Source organism: Cnephaeus nilssonii (genome assembly GCF_951640355.1).
Source record: "Cnephaeus nilssonii genome assembly, chromosome: 9".
In the NCBI taxonomy this organism is placed as follows: Eukaryota; Metazoa; Chordata; class Mammalia; order Chiroptera; family Vespertilionidae; genus Cnephaeus; species Cnephaeus nilssonii.
In genome coordinates, this window is record NC_137080.1 from 84,564,722 (window position 1) to 84,581,236 (window position 16,515).

At 46.1% G+C, this 16,515-nt stretch overlaps 1 protein-coding gene across 23 annotated transcripts in view; it reads right to left on the reverse strand.

Annotated features, from left to right (window-relative positions):
• The window catches only part of TJAP1 (tight junction associated protein 1), a 32,128-nt gene extending 22,473 nt beyond the window's left edge, over positions 1-9,655 (reverse strand). For 8 of the 23 annotated variants that reach the window (XM_079779776.1, XM_079779758.1, XM_079779777.1 and 5 more), the window contains exon 1: positions 8,976-9,436. The gene's annotated coding sequence lies outside the window, so the exon portion shown is untranslated. Of the gene's footprint in view, positions 1-3,699; positions 3,771-8,975; positions 9,439-9,578 lie in introns of those variants that run through there. The other 15 variants (XM_079779757.1, XM_079779756.1, XM_079779766.1 and 12 more) reach the window with 11 other exon arrangements.
• Between the last annotated feature and the right edge of the window lie 6,860 nt (positions 9,656-16,515).

Below are 16,515 nucleotides of genomic sequence, written 5' to 3' on the forward strand. Positions count from 1 at the left end.
AAGGGGGAAGGAAGAAAAGAAGGAGGGAAGGGGGGAAGGAAGCCAATAAGGATGGAAGGGGGAAGGAAGAAAAGAAGGAGGGAAGAGGGAAGGAAGAAGGGAAGGGGGAAGGAAGAAAGCAAGGAGGGAAGGGGGAAGAAAGAAAAGAAGGAGGGAAGGGGGAAGGAAGAAGGAAAAAGGGAAGGGGAAAGGAAGGAGGGAAGGGGAGATGAGGAAGGAAGGAAGGAGGGAAGGGGGGAAGGAAGAAAAGAAGGAGGGAAGGGGAAAAGAAGAAGGGAAGGGGGAAGGAAGGAAGGGGGAAGGAAGGAAGGAGGGAAGGGGGAAGGAAGGATGGAGGGAAGGGGGGAAGAAAGAAAAGGAGGGAAGGGGGAAGGAAGAAGGGAAGGGGGAAAGTAAGGAAGGAGGGAAGGGGAGATAGGGAAGGAAGGAGGGAAGGGGGAAGGAAGGAAAGAAGGAGGGAAGGGGGAAGAAGGGAAGGCAGGAAGGAAGACAAGAAGGAGGGAAGGGGGAAGGAAGAAAAGGAGGAGGGAAGGTGGAAAGAAGGAAGGAGGGAAGGGAGAAGGAAGAAAAGAAGGAGGGAAGGTGGGAAGGAAGAAAGAAAGGAGGGAAGGAGTGGGAAAGAAAAAAAGGAGGTGAGGGGAGAAGGAAGAAGTGAAGGGGGAAGGAAGGAAGGGGAGAAGGAAGACAACGAGGGAAGGGGGAAGGAAGAAGGGAAGGGGGAAGGAGGGAAGGGGGGAAGGAAGACAAGAAGGAGGGAACAGGGAAGGAAGAAAAGAAGGATGGAACGGGGAAGGAAGAAGGGAAGGGGGAAGAAAGGAAGGAAGGAGGGAAGGGGAAGGAAGAAAGCAAGGAGGGAAGGGGAAAAGAAGAGAAGGGGGAAGGAAGGAAGGAAGGAAGGAAGGGGAAGGAAGAAACGAAGGAGGGAAGGGGGAAGGATGAAAGTAAAAGGGAAGGAAGGAAGGAGGGAAGGGGGGAAGGAAGGAAGGTGGGAAGGCTGGAAGGAAGACAAGAAGGAGGGAAGGGGGTAGAAAGGAAGAAGGGAAGGGGAGTAGGAAGAAAAGAAGGAGGGAAGGGAGAATGAAGGAAGGAGGGAAGGGGGGAAGGAAGACAAGAATGAGGGAAGGGGGGAAGGAAGAAAAGAAGGAGGGAAGGGGAAGGAAGAAAAGAAGGAGGGAAGGGGGAAGGAAGAAGGGAAGGGGGAAGGAAGGATGGAAGGAGGGAAGGGGGAAGGAAGGAAGGAAGGAAGGAAGGAAGGAAGGAAGGAAGGAAGGAAGGAAGGAAGGAAGGAAGGGGGAAGGAAGGAGGGAAGGGGGAAGGAAGAAAGGAAGGAGGGAGGGAAGAGGGGAAGGAAGGACAGAGGGAAGGGGGACAGAAGAAGGGAAGGGGGGAAGGAAGGAAGGAGGGAAGACGGGAAGGAAGAGAAGAAGGAGGGAAGGGGGAGGAAGAAAGGAAGGAAGAGAAGGAGGGAAGGGGGAGGAAGAAAGGAAGGAGGGAAGTAAGAAAAGAAGGAGGGAAATGGAAGGAAGGAAGGAAGGAAGGAAGGAAGGAAGGAAGGAAGGAAGGAAGGAAGGGGGAAGGAAGGAAGGAGGGAAGGGGGAAGGAAGGAAGGAGGGAAGCGGGAAGGAAGAAAAGAAGGAGGGAAGGGGGGAAGGGGAAGGAAGGAAGGAAAGGAGGGAGGGAGGGAGGGAGAGAGGGAAGAAAGGAAGAAGAACGGAGAATGCTAAATGCCACTGAGAGCAGATAGTTGACACTTCTAAGATGGTAACTAACAAAGAAGAGGTCCCACTCTTCTACTCATGGCCAGGTCAGCTGGCTCACCCAATCTCCTCTCAAATCTGCTTAACATGCAAGGTAGCTTTTCACTCCTGTCAAGAGGCCATCAACGAAGACATGCCACCCCCAAACCGAGAGACAAGGAGTAGCGCCCAGTTCTTCACTGCACTTTTAGCTATTGGTTTCATCCTTTTGACTGTCTAGGCCCATGGTCGGCAAACTGTGGCTCGCGATCCACATGCGGCTCTTTGGCCCCTTGAGTGTGGCTCTTCCACAAAATACCACGGCCTGGGCGAGTCTATTTTGAAGAAGTGGCGTTAGAAGAAGTTTAAGTTTAAAAAATTTGGCTCTCAAAAGAAATTTCAATCGTTGTACTGTTGATATTTGGCTCTGTTGACTAATGAGTTTGCTGACCACTGGAGGCATTAACAAGGTTATAGCAAATCCTGGCTGTGAGCTTGGAGCACACCTAGATAAGACTAGTGAGACAAACCAGAAAAGAAAGCAGGTTATAGGGGCACTAAAAGCAGCTTAATAAATAACAAAGAGGATGCCAGAAGCCAAAGACTAATTCAGCAAGAAAATATACCAGTGTGTTTCACCTCCTCTTCTAACCCTGTCCTTAGGGGTGTTTTATGAAATAAAAAGGCTGAAAAGGGAGACAGCTGAAGCCAAGCACCTGGAAGATCATTTAACCACATTAACTCAACCCTGAAAAGTAATTAGTGACGCTATTTTTAATACTATCACTTTTGTTTATGCAGGACCTTCCTTCCTAAGCATTCAAAAGGTTTTGCCAGATAAATCCTATTTGCTTTAGTCTCCCTGAGGAAGGACTGGGTGGGGGTCACACAGTAACTTTGAGGGCTCAGTACAGACTATGTAGGGCAAGCATGTCAATCTCAGGGCCCGCCCACAATGAATATTTTTGCGGCCCAGCCAAAAATCGGTATGTAAGAAAACATTAATTTTATCATTGCTCTTGTTTTTTTTTTTATACTATACTTTTCGAAATAAACCTACATTTCTATGAAAATTGAAGCTTGTTTTTTTTTTTTGCGGCTCACATAAACTTAAACCTTATTTGGCCCGTGTTAGCCTTTGAGTTTGACATACTTGATGTAGGGCCTAAGTGCCTTCATTAAAGGACTGTGGCCCTAAGCAGCTTCAGAGATAGAAGACCTTGCCTCTAGTGGGGAGAGACAGTTAAGAGCCACTAGCATTAGGGAGCGGTGAGTGCTTTGAGGGTACAAAGGAGAGGTGCCTGGCTGGGGGAGGGGTTTAAGGACCAGACAAGAAGGCTGCCTTCCTGAAAACTCAGACATATCTTCCTCATCTGATTATAAACTCACACTGGAATACCACCTGGCATTATACAGTTAAGAGATCTAGATTTCTGGAAACAACTTTCTTCGGTGTCTGCTGAGAGCTGGTGTCTAAGAACAACCCCTTTGCCCCCAACAACTACATTAAGAATAAAAAGGCAAAGAGAAGACAACAACTCTCTCAGCTACCAGCCCCATTTCTGGGGAGCATTCAAGTTAAGCCGGTTCCGTGGCACAAGATCATCAAAGCCCTAAGAACCTGGGCCCAAAATGTCTGGCTTCCTCAGTGCCTAGATGTGTTCCACCAGCTTCACCCAACACTTTTCAGTTCTTAAAACACCCGGAGGGAAAAACACACACACACACACACACACAAAAAAAAAAACTACCAGGAGACATGGATCCTCAAACACACCATCCAGTCATCCCCAGCCTTAATACATTACAAATCTACCTGCCCCCACCTGTATCCACCAAAGTCACCACCAATCTCGAATGCATGTCATGACCCATCAAAGGAGTCATTACAACACAAGAATGGAGAGAAGCATCAACAATCTTTTTTTAACAGGCTACTCACTGACGATGTCCCCAACCTCACCTTTTTTATTGCTTCATCACAGGAAAGGAGACTCTCAATTTTACTCCCACTTCAAAAATGCTCCTGGCTACCTGGCAGAAAGCAAAAGGCTTATTCTAGTTTGAATAAAACAAAGCCTTTTCTTATACACTGAGTTTTTCAAAATGGAATTTGTTCCTTCAACAAATATTTACTGAGTATCTTTCATTTGCCAGGCACCATGCTATATGCTGTAAACTTATTACCTTTAATGCTCAATACTCCTGAATAAAAGATAATGTCACTCTCACTTTATAAGGTACAAGACCAAGGATCCTACTGGTTAAGCAACTTGCCCGAAGTCCCACAGCTGATAAGTGGCAGAGTCTGGGTTTAAACCAGGTGTGCCAAGCTCCAAAATCAGACTCTCTCACACTGCTCACCCACTCCCAATTCTCCACATACCCACCTTCCCAATCTCCCCTATCCTCTCTGGGGGTCAGCTCAGTGAAAAAGATGAACAATTAAACAGAGAATTCACCATACAAGGTCAGTACCAGAACAGAGGTTCAAACACAGTGCTGTGGAGGCCAAGAGGAGGAAAGGAAAGCAGGAGAGTCTTCTCATGGGAGGTGACAGGGGAGCTGGGTCTTGGGGGAGAAGCAGAGTTTCAGAGACACGGTGAGCATTATCAAGAGAGTACAGTGCACAAGCAAAGAAGAATACAGTAACTGGACGGCCACACCAAGTTCAGGAGCAGCAGGAAATTTACGAGCAATGAAGAACAGGACAGATGAAGTGCAATGGCAGAAACTCAGGCTAGAGGCTTGGGTTTGGGCTAGAGTGAAAAGAATCTTTGGCTATGACTTTATCCTAAAAAAGGGAAACTCATGGCATTTCTAAGGGAAGAAACATTGTTTTTTTAATAGGAAAATAATTTCAGCAGAGAAGCTAGACCGGAGTTGAGAGAGACTGCCATCACATTTCATTTGTTCTATAAGCACCTAAATAGGTGCATTGTAAAGCACCTATTCTGTGCCCTGCACTATCCTAAATGGGAGAATGCAATAATGAATAAGATACGGTCCCTCTTCTCAGTCTGAGAAGAGTCAGACAAGTAAACAGGCAATTACAGTGCAGGATATGTGTGAAAATAGAAGCACAGAAGAAGGGCAGTAAAAGGGGTGAGGTCCCGAAAGGAAGTGACATTTAAACTGATGTGAAGGACCAAAAGGGAAGGACAGGGAGGGGGAATGCATCCCGGACAGCAGGACCAGCACTAGCCCGGAAGCTAGAATGAATAAGTTCAGAGTGCTGTTAAGAGACTGAATCCAGGTGAGAAATGAAGGCCTGGTTTACCTAGAGGTCCTTGGCACTCAAAATGTGGTGGTAAGGTTGTGAAGGGATTAGATTGAAAGGTAACATATGAATAAGGGGTGTCTGAGAAGAAACTGATTTAGACAAGTAAAAGAAAACAGTAAAGGGGGAGAATCAACTCAAAATCCATCAGACTTAACCCTGCAGTTTAATCATTTGCTAAAATGTGATCAGCATCCAGAAAGTCTGAGGACTTCTACCAAAACACAAAGATGTACTCTATGGAGATAACACGTTTCAGCACGCTGCCTGCAACACAAGATATAAAGTACACACTATCCTGAGACACGTGGCTCCTCAGTTAATGGAGGAGAACAGCAGAGTCTGACAAAATCACGTGTGCCACAGGTGATTTTGAAGATAGAAAAGTTCATCACAGGGTTGGGTAGGAATTCCCAAGGAAAGCCCTAATTCCTAAACCCCCAATTCTCTGAAATCTGGTTAGACACCAGGCGCGTGCCTACTCTGATGGCAGGGTGGAGAGTCATTTACGGAAGAAAAAGATGGGCCCTGAGGGTGACTTAAACAGACAGGGCATGACTCAGAAGGAGGGGAAGAGTGAGTCTTAAATGCAGGGCAAAGGAAAGCCAGTCTATCAAACCGTGGGCACACCTCTGCCCCAAGGCTGCGCAGCGGCCTACCTGGCTAAAGGAAAAAGCTGAGCACTGAGCCAGGGTCTTCCTCAGCAACACAAGCCTCAGCAGAAGCACATTTGTTTTCCATTTTCCTCTTAAGCTGGGGAAGGAACTGTTTAAAGTGCCAGGTTGTGTGTGTTTTTCCTATGTAGTTTGTTACTTGCTTTTAAAAAGAAAGATGCATCCAGTCTGTCCATGAGTTTAACACTATGGCTACTTCAATGGCTCATGTCAGTAATCAAAGTCAGAAGTGAGCCTTATATTTACATGTACATTAATATGTTCTCTCTCTCTCCCCCTCCTCTCTTTTCCTCTCTCCCTCCTTCCCTCCCTCTCTCTCTCCTAATGTCCTAATATCCTAATGTCACTCTGCTCATCCAACCCAGGCCCAAGGTTTTGCAAAGGCCAACTTGAATCATGAAGAAAGAGTCCAGATTTGGCTAATATGGCACAGAGGGCTCGGTCACCAAGGTCCCAGCACCAGTTATTATTTCTGAGAGAAAGGAGAGAGCTGTGATGAAGAGCTCAGCTCCTAAAACATTTTTTAAATAACCAAAAGATTTTACTTGCAATATGGGTATACATCTAACCATCACAACAAACAAACAAAGAGATACAAATTGCCACTAGGCATATTTTAAAGTTAACTTCATACTAAAAAAAAAAAAAAAAAAAAAAAAAGGCTCAATTGCCAAAGCCAGATTGCCTGGAATCAAATTCCAGATCTGCCACTTACAAGCTCAGTAACCTGGAGCAAATTACTTAACTACTCTGTACCTCTATTTACTCATCTGTAAAATGGGGATAATAGCAGTATTTACTTCATAGGGTTGTTATAAAAATTAGTTAATACATTTAAAGCACTCACAACAGTGCCAGGCACATAAAATGTGCTTGATAAGCACTATTATTATCATCATCATCACTCAACTGCAAAGAAGCCTCAAAGCTTTAGCAGGAAATCACTGGCTTTTTAACACTTTATTTTTTAAACTATGTTTTTACTGATTTGAGACAGAGGAAGGGAGAGAGAGAGAGAGAGAGAAACATCAAATGAGAGAAACACTGATCAGTTGCCTCCTGCATGCCCATTACTGGGAATCAAGGCCGTCACCTGGGCATGTGTCCCGATGGGAATCAAACCCGCAACCTCTCAGTGCATGTGACAACACTCAATGAACTGAACCACGCCAGTCAGGGCTTAACAACACTTCAAATAGTTTAAAAAGCTGTACTTCATCTCTCTAGCATCAGAATAGCAGCCCGAACCAGTACAGGTCCTCCATAGAGAGAATCCAGGTTCGATCATGAAGCAGAGATTAGTGCTGAAATCTGACTAGCATAATAACAACAAATACATATTGAGGGTCAGGTAATGTTCTAAATGCATTAATACATTAACTTATTTAACCCTCAAGATAGCCCTAAGAGATACTCTTACCAAACCCATTTGATTGATGAAAAAGCTGAGGCATAGAAAGCTATGTAATTTCTTTCTTTTTTAAAAAGATATATTTTTATTGATTTTAGAAAGGAAGGGAGAGAGAGAGAGAGAGATAGAAACATCAATGATGAGAGAGAATCATTGATTGGCTGCCTCCTGCACGCCCCACAACCCGGGAATCGAACATGTGACCTCCTGGTTCATAGGTCAACCACTGAGCCATGCCTGCTGGGCTCTTTCTTTTTTGTAAATATCCCCAAGGAGTAAGGATATATATATATATATATATATATATATCCTTTTTTTTTTTTTTTTTTTTTTTTTTTTTAGAGAAAGTGGAAGAGTGGGGCGGGGGGGAGTGAGAGGAGAGGGGAGAAGGGGAGGAAGAAGCATTGATGTGTGAGAGACACATCGATTGGTTGCCTCCTGCACCCACACCCTCTGCTGTGCAGGCCAACGCTCTAACCACTGAACACCAGCCAGGGAGAGCTATGTAATTTCTAAAGGTCACAGAGCTACAAATGGCAAAGCCAGGATATGAACTACACAGTCTGGCTCCAGAGTCAATGCTCTTAACCTGTACACACACTCACCACACTGTCCTTGCTGATCATAATTTCCAACGGGGCATCTACACATTGTCCTCAGAAAGAAAAGGTTCCTAACCTTCTTATGGAGGCACAGCTAAATAGCATCAGTGCTTCAGGTACCTGAAGGTATGGAAGCTGGCCTAGTAACAGTGATTTGGGTTGGTGTGTCTGGAGTGAGACTTTTTTGGAGGGTGGGGGTTAGAGAAGGGGGCAGGAGATGGTTAGTGAGGTGTCCAAGATCAAACCAGACCTCCCAGTCCAGGCATGGAGCAGATGTCAGTCCTGAAACTGGCTTCAGTAAGAAGCCTACTCCCAACTTTGGCATGGGCATAACCACAGGGCATCAATGCAAGTGAGGACCATATTCACTGCATTCTGTGGCTCCAGACCCCTTTCTTTTTCTCCAACCCCAAGTCCACTACGTCTAAAGCCATGTTTAGTTTGGCTTAATAAACTGACTTATTTTAAAATGTGATTTGATGGGGAGAGCACAAAGGAAGAGAAGCAAGCTACCAGAAGAGAAAAAGGGCAAGTTCCACAATCCTTTACTTCCATCACCACACTGTCCAGGCTGTAAAGCAGTTCTCAAAATATTAGGGGTCTCAGAGAGTTATGTAATAAACATTCCCTGAGCTTTACACCAGTCAGCTTGACCTCTTACCATAAATTGATCTGGATTCTTCTGCCTTTCCTCCCCCTCTGAGTAGACCTACCACCAAATCCACACTCCCAAGAACACTAAGGAGCCCTCTTACTACAAAAAAAAAAAAAAAAAAAAAAAAAAAAAGAAAGAAAGAAAGAAAGAAAAGAAATAGAAATGCTGCAAGAGTGAACTCAGGAGTTGGTAACAGCAGGTGCCTAAATGGTCAGTGAAACACCATCAGAAATTTGTTTTCTCGTGACTCCCCACCATCTGTCACCCACAAATCTCCACTTCAGGCAGGATACCAAACTGAAGATGTGATGGGAAAACTGAAGAAGATAGTGAACATGTAGGAAACTGCTTGTGACAGGGATGTGTTAAAATATTTACAGCCTGATCTCTGGGCTACTTGCCCATGTTCTCTTGCAAAGGTGAAGGCACACAATTCTACATCAGACTCTCAAAAATCAGCATGCAATCTAAGTAGAATACTAATTTAGGGACCACAGGCCAAGGGTAACCTCTATAGAACAGCGCCCTCCTCAGATGAAATGATTCTCATCATCATTCCGAGCCCATGCATCCTGCTTCCGCCGAGCATGCCAGCCTGTCTCCGGAGGCCACCTTACCCGCTTTGGGGTTGGGCTTGGGCAAGTCGCTACCTCTTCTTCTTCCGAGCAGGCACTGTGATTCTTCCAGTCCCTGGGGCCCCAGAGTCTTCGGCTGAAATTGGGGCAGATGCTTCTATAGGAACTGTGGAAAGGCTGATCTAAGTCTGTAAGGGTCATTGGGCTTGAGTTCCTTCCTTACCAAACCTGCCCAGCATCCTCCAGGTTTCTCCTTCCCCACTATGCTCCTCCACAGGGAAGACCCCATTGCTCTCCCACCGGCCTGATACAGTCGGACCTCGGCCACAAGCTCCAGGTTTCTTTACTTTTCAGTTTTAAAAATTCCCCTCCAAATCGTGGCTCTGCTTCTCCAGGACCTGCAATACCTACTTCAGGCTCCCCCGCCCTGGACCCCTCCCCCAGGGCTGCCATTGGATCCTTGGGTCCCTCACTTCCCACCCAATCTCCCTCTTTTTTTCTCTCTGCCCCAAACCTTCCACCATCCCATTTCCTCTTCTCAACCCCGGAGCTAGTCCCGCCCCCGCCCTACTCCATGCTAGAGCTCCCCCGACCCTCCCCCAAACTCCAGCCTCCCGGCCCGACTACTCCAACCCCACAACAAACTTTCTTCCGCGGCCCGCTGCCTTCAGGCTGCCATCTTGTCGCGGGGCAGGCCGGGTAGTGGCCACGGCTTTGGGAATCCCCACGCACCAGGCGCCTTGCGTCACTGGGGGCGTGGCAATGGGCGTGGCCTTGTGCTGGGCTCTGGGCGGGAGGGGAATGGTGGGGATCTCCTAGGAGCGGGATTTGGAAGCCAGGCCGCTGGAGGAGGAAGGGGGTGTAGAAGGAGGGAAGTAGCGGGAAGGATGGGGAAATATTCTGGTACTCAAAACAAAACACACACAAAGAATAGGGGGAAATAGTGGGAGAGTCTTAGCACGGGTTCCCCATCATCCAAAGGATAAAAGCAGCTTCTCAGATTGTCACGCAGAGATGCGCATGACCCAACCTCTTCCACATTCACCAGCCTAATTTTCCACCTGAACGGGACGTCAGGTTCCCATTTGCCCTGTGTGAATGTCTTAAAATGCCCAAGCTCGCTTCTCCTCTGGCTTATCAATTGATAGGGAAAGAAGAAATGATCCATTCTTACTCCTCCAGCCCTGAGCTCACATGGTCACCTCCTCCAGGAATCCTTTCCCAACCCCCCAGACTGGATTTGGTGCTCCTTTTGCATTTACACACAACTTCATTGTAGGTAACCTGTGCTGTGATTGTTCGTTTACATGCTGTATCCCTCACTAAGCTGACGCTCTTCCAAGGCAAAAACTATGTCCGATTGCATCTTCATATTACCTATTCCCCAGCAGGTACCTGGCACACAATAAATGCTTAATGAATAAATAGCATGGCAACCTCTAATGCATTAAGCATACTTCTGCCTCAGGACTTTAGGTTTGCTGTTCCCTGTGCTGGGAATGTTCTTCCTCCAGATATTCACTCCTATGAATGTCTCTGCTCGTATGTCACCACCTCAGAGAAGACTTCCCTGGCCACTCTATCTAAAACAGCATCTTCAGCCACTTTCCCTTACCCTGCCTGAATTTCTTCTTTCATAGAACTTATTGTTATCTGACATATTAAATATTTCTTTGTATATTTACCATCTCCCACTATCATGCAAACTCTACAGGTCTGGGACTTTTTCTCACTTGTCACTGTAGCCCCAGTGTTGAAAACAAATCCTAACATAGTAGATGTTCAATAAATGTTTATTTAACTTATAAATGGCATGGAGATGAGTGATAGAAAAAAAATTTTTAAATCCTTTTTAAAAAATATTTTTTTTTTTATTGATTTCAGAGACGAAGGGAAAGGGAAAGAGAGATAGATGATGAAAGAGAATCATTGATTGGCTGCCTCCTGCATTCCCCCCACTGGGGATCAAGCCCACAACCCAGGCAAAAGGTAGCAACTTGCCCTTGACCAGAATCAAATCTGGGAGCCTTCAGTCCAAAGGCCAACACTATCCACTGAGCCAAACCAGCTAGGGCTGATAGAGGAATTTTGAAATATAGAGGTGGAGAGGAGAGGTTTAAAATACTACAAAATAGAAAAATGTTTTACAGGCCCCCAAAGCCAGATGTGGTCCTATCAGGAATGGTAGGCGACACAGAACCCAGGCTCTGAAAAGAAAGGAGTGGAATGAGAGCCAGGTGGAACTCGGGAGGTGGGTCCTCAGGGAGCAGAGTCCTCCTGGGAGAGCTACAGTTCAGGTAGAGGAAGTGGGGTGGGCTGGAGGCCGCCGAGGAGTTTACTCAGATCTAAAGACAACATCCACCCCGAGCCCAGGCCTCTCTTGGCCAGATGGTTCCGGAGGAGCCTCAGCATCTGTTCCTCTGTAAATTACCCAGCGCTCCCTTCTGCCTGTCTTCTCTGGTGACAGCCGGAACAATTGTCCAGGAATTCCATCTGCTCCCCTGTCCTTCTCCCCTCCACAGCTCATCAACATTTCAGAGCTGAGAGGTGTCCCATTTCCCTGGGTCTAGGGAATGGGAGCTGGGTCTGTCCCTTGGTGGAGCTGGCACTTAACTTCACCAACGCACACAAATAAAACCTTTCAGGGACCCCAGGCCCCAGAGGCTACAGGTCAATCACCTTTATTTCCCATCCTGTCCTTTCAATCCCATACAACTTTTTATTATTGCTAATTTAATAAAACCTCACTAAATGAATCAATCATACTGGTTCTTGCAGAGTTTAAAATAAGGGCTCCCAATCATTATACAATTTAAGGTTCCCCTTAAATTGCCAGTATAGTACTTTCAGACTGTGACATTCATTGTAATATAAGACCACAAATTCAGACTTTTTGAAATACCACTTTTACTGTTTACTAAAAGGAGTCTGCCTGAAAGAAGAAATGAGGACGCTGGTTTTCTTTTCTAAATAGGACTGATCCCCCAAACCTCTTCTCCACCTTTCCTGAAATTGTTTTGTGATCCACAGAGGGAGGAAAGCCCATGGCCTGCAGGTAAATACACGTGTGGTTTGTAAATTTGAAAAGTGATCCAAGTTCATATTTTGTAAACAGAGAAAGTATCAGTAAATATAAACATGCCTTTGAAGAGAAAGGAAATCAGTCCTCCAGAGTTTTTAACTTTTAGGATATGTGAGATAAAGATGTTTTTACTTAGAAGTCACCTTATCACTCCCTCTGTGAGTACCTGTATACCTATAAATATGTTTTGATTTCAGAAAGGAAGGGAGATGGAGAGAGAGATAGAAACATCAATGATGAGAGAGAACCATTGATCGGCTGCCTCTTGTATGCCCCCCACTGGGGATCAATCGAGCCTACAACATGGGCATATGCCCTGACTAGGAATCAAACCATGACCTCCTGGTTCATAGGTCAATGCTCAAACACTGAACCACTCCAGCTGGGTTATTCTTTAGGCCACAATTACATAATTGTTCACCATCGTTGTAAGAGACCTGTGAGGAGGGTGGTGAAGATTAAAGACCTCTTTTAGGGTTTTATGAAGTAGTTGCAATTTGCAGAAGAGTCAGGCTAACTGCATTTTTTTTAAAAGTCCTTTAAGGAAGTTGGATATTTTCCCTTCGATTTTTAGGGAGAGTGGGAGAGAGAGGGAAAGACAGAGAGAATCAAAGTGAGAGAAATACATAGATTGGTTCCCTCCTGCCAGGGCCTGGGCCGGGAGGAGCTTGCAACCAAGGTACCTGCCCTTGACCGGAATAGAAACCAGATCCCTTTGGTCTGTAGGCCGATGCTCTATCCACTGAGCCAAACTGGCTACGGCAGGCTAATTGCATTTTGATGGCAGTTTTCATATGGTCGTGCCTTGGTGTCCACAGGGCTGCAGTGACTGCAGGGACCGCCTGCACAAGCATGGTCAAATACTCCCAGAACACAAGCTGCTTGACCCAGATTGAAGACAGTTCTTTCTCCTGATTCTATTTATGTAGAGTTAGTCTCCCAACTGGAATAGAAGTGTTGCTGTGGAGTCTGGGCTTGGCCTGACAGACTATGTAGGTGGAAAAGGACCTTGGAATAGAAGTGGGTCCTGGACAAAGACAGAAATTTGAGCTCCAGGTATTGGAGAAAACCGCTAAAGATTTTATTTTATTTTTTTAAAATATATTTCTTTATTGATTTCAGAGAGGAAGGGAGAAGGAGAGAGAGATAGAAACATCAATGATGAGAGAGAATCATCGATTGGCTGCCTTCTGCACGCCCCCCACTGGGGATGGAGCCCACAACCCAGGCTTGTGCCCTTGGCCAGAATCGAACCTGGGATCCTTCAGTCCACAGGCCGACGCTCTATTCACTGAGCCAAGCCGGCTAGGGCTCCGCTAAAGATTTTAAACAGCCATGGCTGGTTTGGCTCAGTGGATAGAGCGTTGGTCTGGGAACTGAAGGGTCCGGGTTCAATTCTGGTCAAGGGCACACGCCCAAGTTACAGGCTCGATCCCCAGTAGGGGTCGTGCAGGAGGCAGCCGATCAATGATTCTCATCATTGATGTTTCAATCTCTCTCTCTCTCTCTCTCTCTCTCTCTCTCTCTCTCTCTCTCTCTCTCTCTTCCTCTCTGAAATCAATAATATATATATATATTAAAAAGAACTACTCTTAAAATAAAATCCTTAAAAAAAAAGAATTGAAATCATCCTAAGCTCAGCTCCATAGTCCTTTGAACTGTTCATCATGACAGCTAGAAGGGTCTTAAAGCCATATGCAACCTTTTTGGTTGCAACTGACATTCTCTACTAGTTTGAAGCCAGGAGGATAATTTTTCCATTGATCTTTAGAGAGAGAGTGGAAAGATGGGAGAAGGGGGAGAGGGAGAGGGAGAGAGAGATTGTACATCAATGTAAGAGAGATACATGGACTGGTTGCCTCCTGTACGTGCCTCAACCAGGGGGCCTGGATGGAACCTGAAACTGACATATGTGCCCTTGACTGGAATCAAACCCGAGACCCTTCAGTCTGAAGACCAATGCTCTAACCACTGAGCAACACCAGTGAGGGCCACTGCTTATATTCTTATTTGTGACCCTGATTGGACATGCTGTACCCTAGTTACATGGCTGTTTTGACAATGATTTCAAAACTTCAAGAGGGATAACTTAGTCTGCTTCCGTAGATTTAAGTTATACACATCTCCTGATTCTTCTATTAATAGAAATCCACAGCTGCCACCCTGGGGGATAAACTTATTGTGTGTAAATGTCTTTTTCATAACTTGGGATGTTGAATTTGATGGGAGCCCAAGAAATGTAATTTAAAAGACCTTGAAAGTTGCATTCCTTAATATTCTTAAAACCACTTAAACCTTAAAAGATAATGAAGGCAGGAACCCAAACAAGGATTTGTTCACCCATATATGCAATAATGCTATTTATAGCAGCATTATTACAATAGCCAAAAAGAGGAAGCAACCCAAGTGTCGACTAACAGATGAATGGGTAAATGTAATGTGGTATATACACTGAGTGGCCAGATTATTATGATCTCTGAATGCATAATAATCTGGCCACTCAAGTGTATATCCTATATAATAAAAGGCTAATATGCAAATTGTCCCCTCGACCAGGAGTTCGACCAGCAGGCAGGCCGGCCAAACACCCATGTCCCCTCCCCCTGGCCAGGCTGGCTGGACCCCACCCATGCATGAATTCATGCACTCAGTGTGTGTGTGTGTGTGTGTGTGTGTGTGTGTACTGAGTGGCCAGATTATTATGCATTCAGAAATCATAATAATCTGGCCACTCAATGTATATATACACTGGAACACATTTTAGCCCCCAAAAAGGGAAATTCTGACACATGCTAAGATATAGATGAACCCTGAGGACATTATGTTAAGTGCAATAAGCCAGTCACAAACGGAAAAATATTGTATGGTTCCATTTATATGAAGTACCTAGAGTAGTCAAATTCATAGAGACAGAAAGTAGAGTGGTGGTTTGCCAGGTTCGGGGGGAAGAAAAGATGAGGAGTTGTGTTTAATGGGTACAGAGTTTCAGTTCAGGAAGATAAAAAGTTCTGATGCTGAGTGGTGGCGATGGTTGTTCAGCAATGTGAATGTTGGCCATCAATGTTAGTGCCACTGAACCGTACACTTCAAAATGATTAAAATGGTAAATGTTACCCACGATAAAAAAGATTTCCTGTAAAAAAAATACTTAAAATATACATTGCATACATCTTTATATGATATCAAGTCTTGTTTTCTGGCTTCTGGTAGGGTCCTGCCTCTCCCAACTCTAAGGCAGGGACCCCTGAGGACAGGGCTTGTCTCCCCGCTTCAGAGTCTGGGAACCCTGAGGTGAAAACCTGTGCCTCCCCTCTCAGATTTCAATTTCGGGTCTTGGGGAAGCTCAGAAAGTACAGAAGGAACAGCTCACCCCCCTCTTCTGCACTGCATGGCGGCTCCCTTGTCAGGTCCTGCTTCACTCTGACCTGGTAAAGGCAGGGTAGGTCTGCAGTCCCAAGTCTCTGCTGAATCGGAAGGGCTTTGCTCCATCACGGATGGTTACTTGAAATTTGGCCCTGAATGTAATAGACTAAGCAATTGTTTATACATAAGAGGTTAACAGAGGAGATTCAGCTCCCAGAACCTTCATGTAAACCTTCAGGCATGGCTCCTTTAGCAGCTGCTAGAGGACCTGCTTGGGCTGTTGATGCTTCCCCCACCCCCTCATGGGTGTTGGGTGGTTCCAGGCTGGCGGGGGCTTCCCAAGCATGTGAAATCTTGGTACTGCTGTGCTTTACTCTCAGGATTCTGGATGGGGTGAAACTTTGTCCTTCCAGGCCTGTGCACATGAGTCTGCACACTTGCATGGTCCCAAATGGACATGTTCCCTCACTTGACATGTTGGACACTAGCTGCATGACTGAACACTGGACCCATCAGCCAGCAAAGTGTCCCCCCCTGTCACTTTTCAACTAACCTCCAAACCCACAATCAGTATCTGTCCTTGCCCAGCCTCCGCCCTTTCCTTGAGCAGGTATCTCCCAAGCATGGCATTTAGAGCCTGAGACCTGGCACTCCAACCCCTGAGGCACACAATAAGCCCTGCCAACACACACACACACACACACACACACACACACACACACATGCACATACACATATGCACATGCGAGTCAAACACAGCCAAAAGGTGGGGCACAATGCCTGGTTTGGATTTCAGCCCTGCAGCAGCTGGCTCCAACTCCTGCATGCGGTAGGGGTGGGGGTGGAGGACAGGAAACAAGCAGGGGGAGGGGAGGGAGGACATTTGTTTCAGGACCCAAAGGCCCCTGTGCTGGCAGAAAGCCCAGTGAAGGGTGGATGACTCGGGCCTGCCCGACATCCTACCTGCTCCAACTCAGCTCCCACCTGGGCCCCCACTTGTTGGGCTGACAGGAACTGGCTTGGAGAGACAGTGGCAGCACAAAACAAGCAGGTAGATGACTGTCCCTTACCTGGTGAGGACAAAGGCCAGGCCTGCATGCCCCTTGGTCTTCATGAGGTCCAGAGCCCAGAGGTACT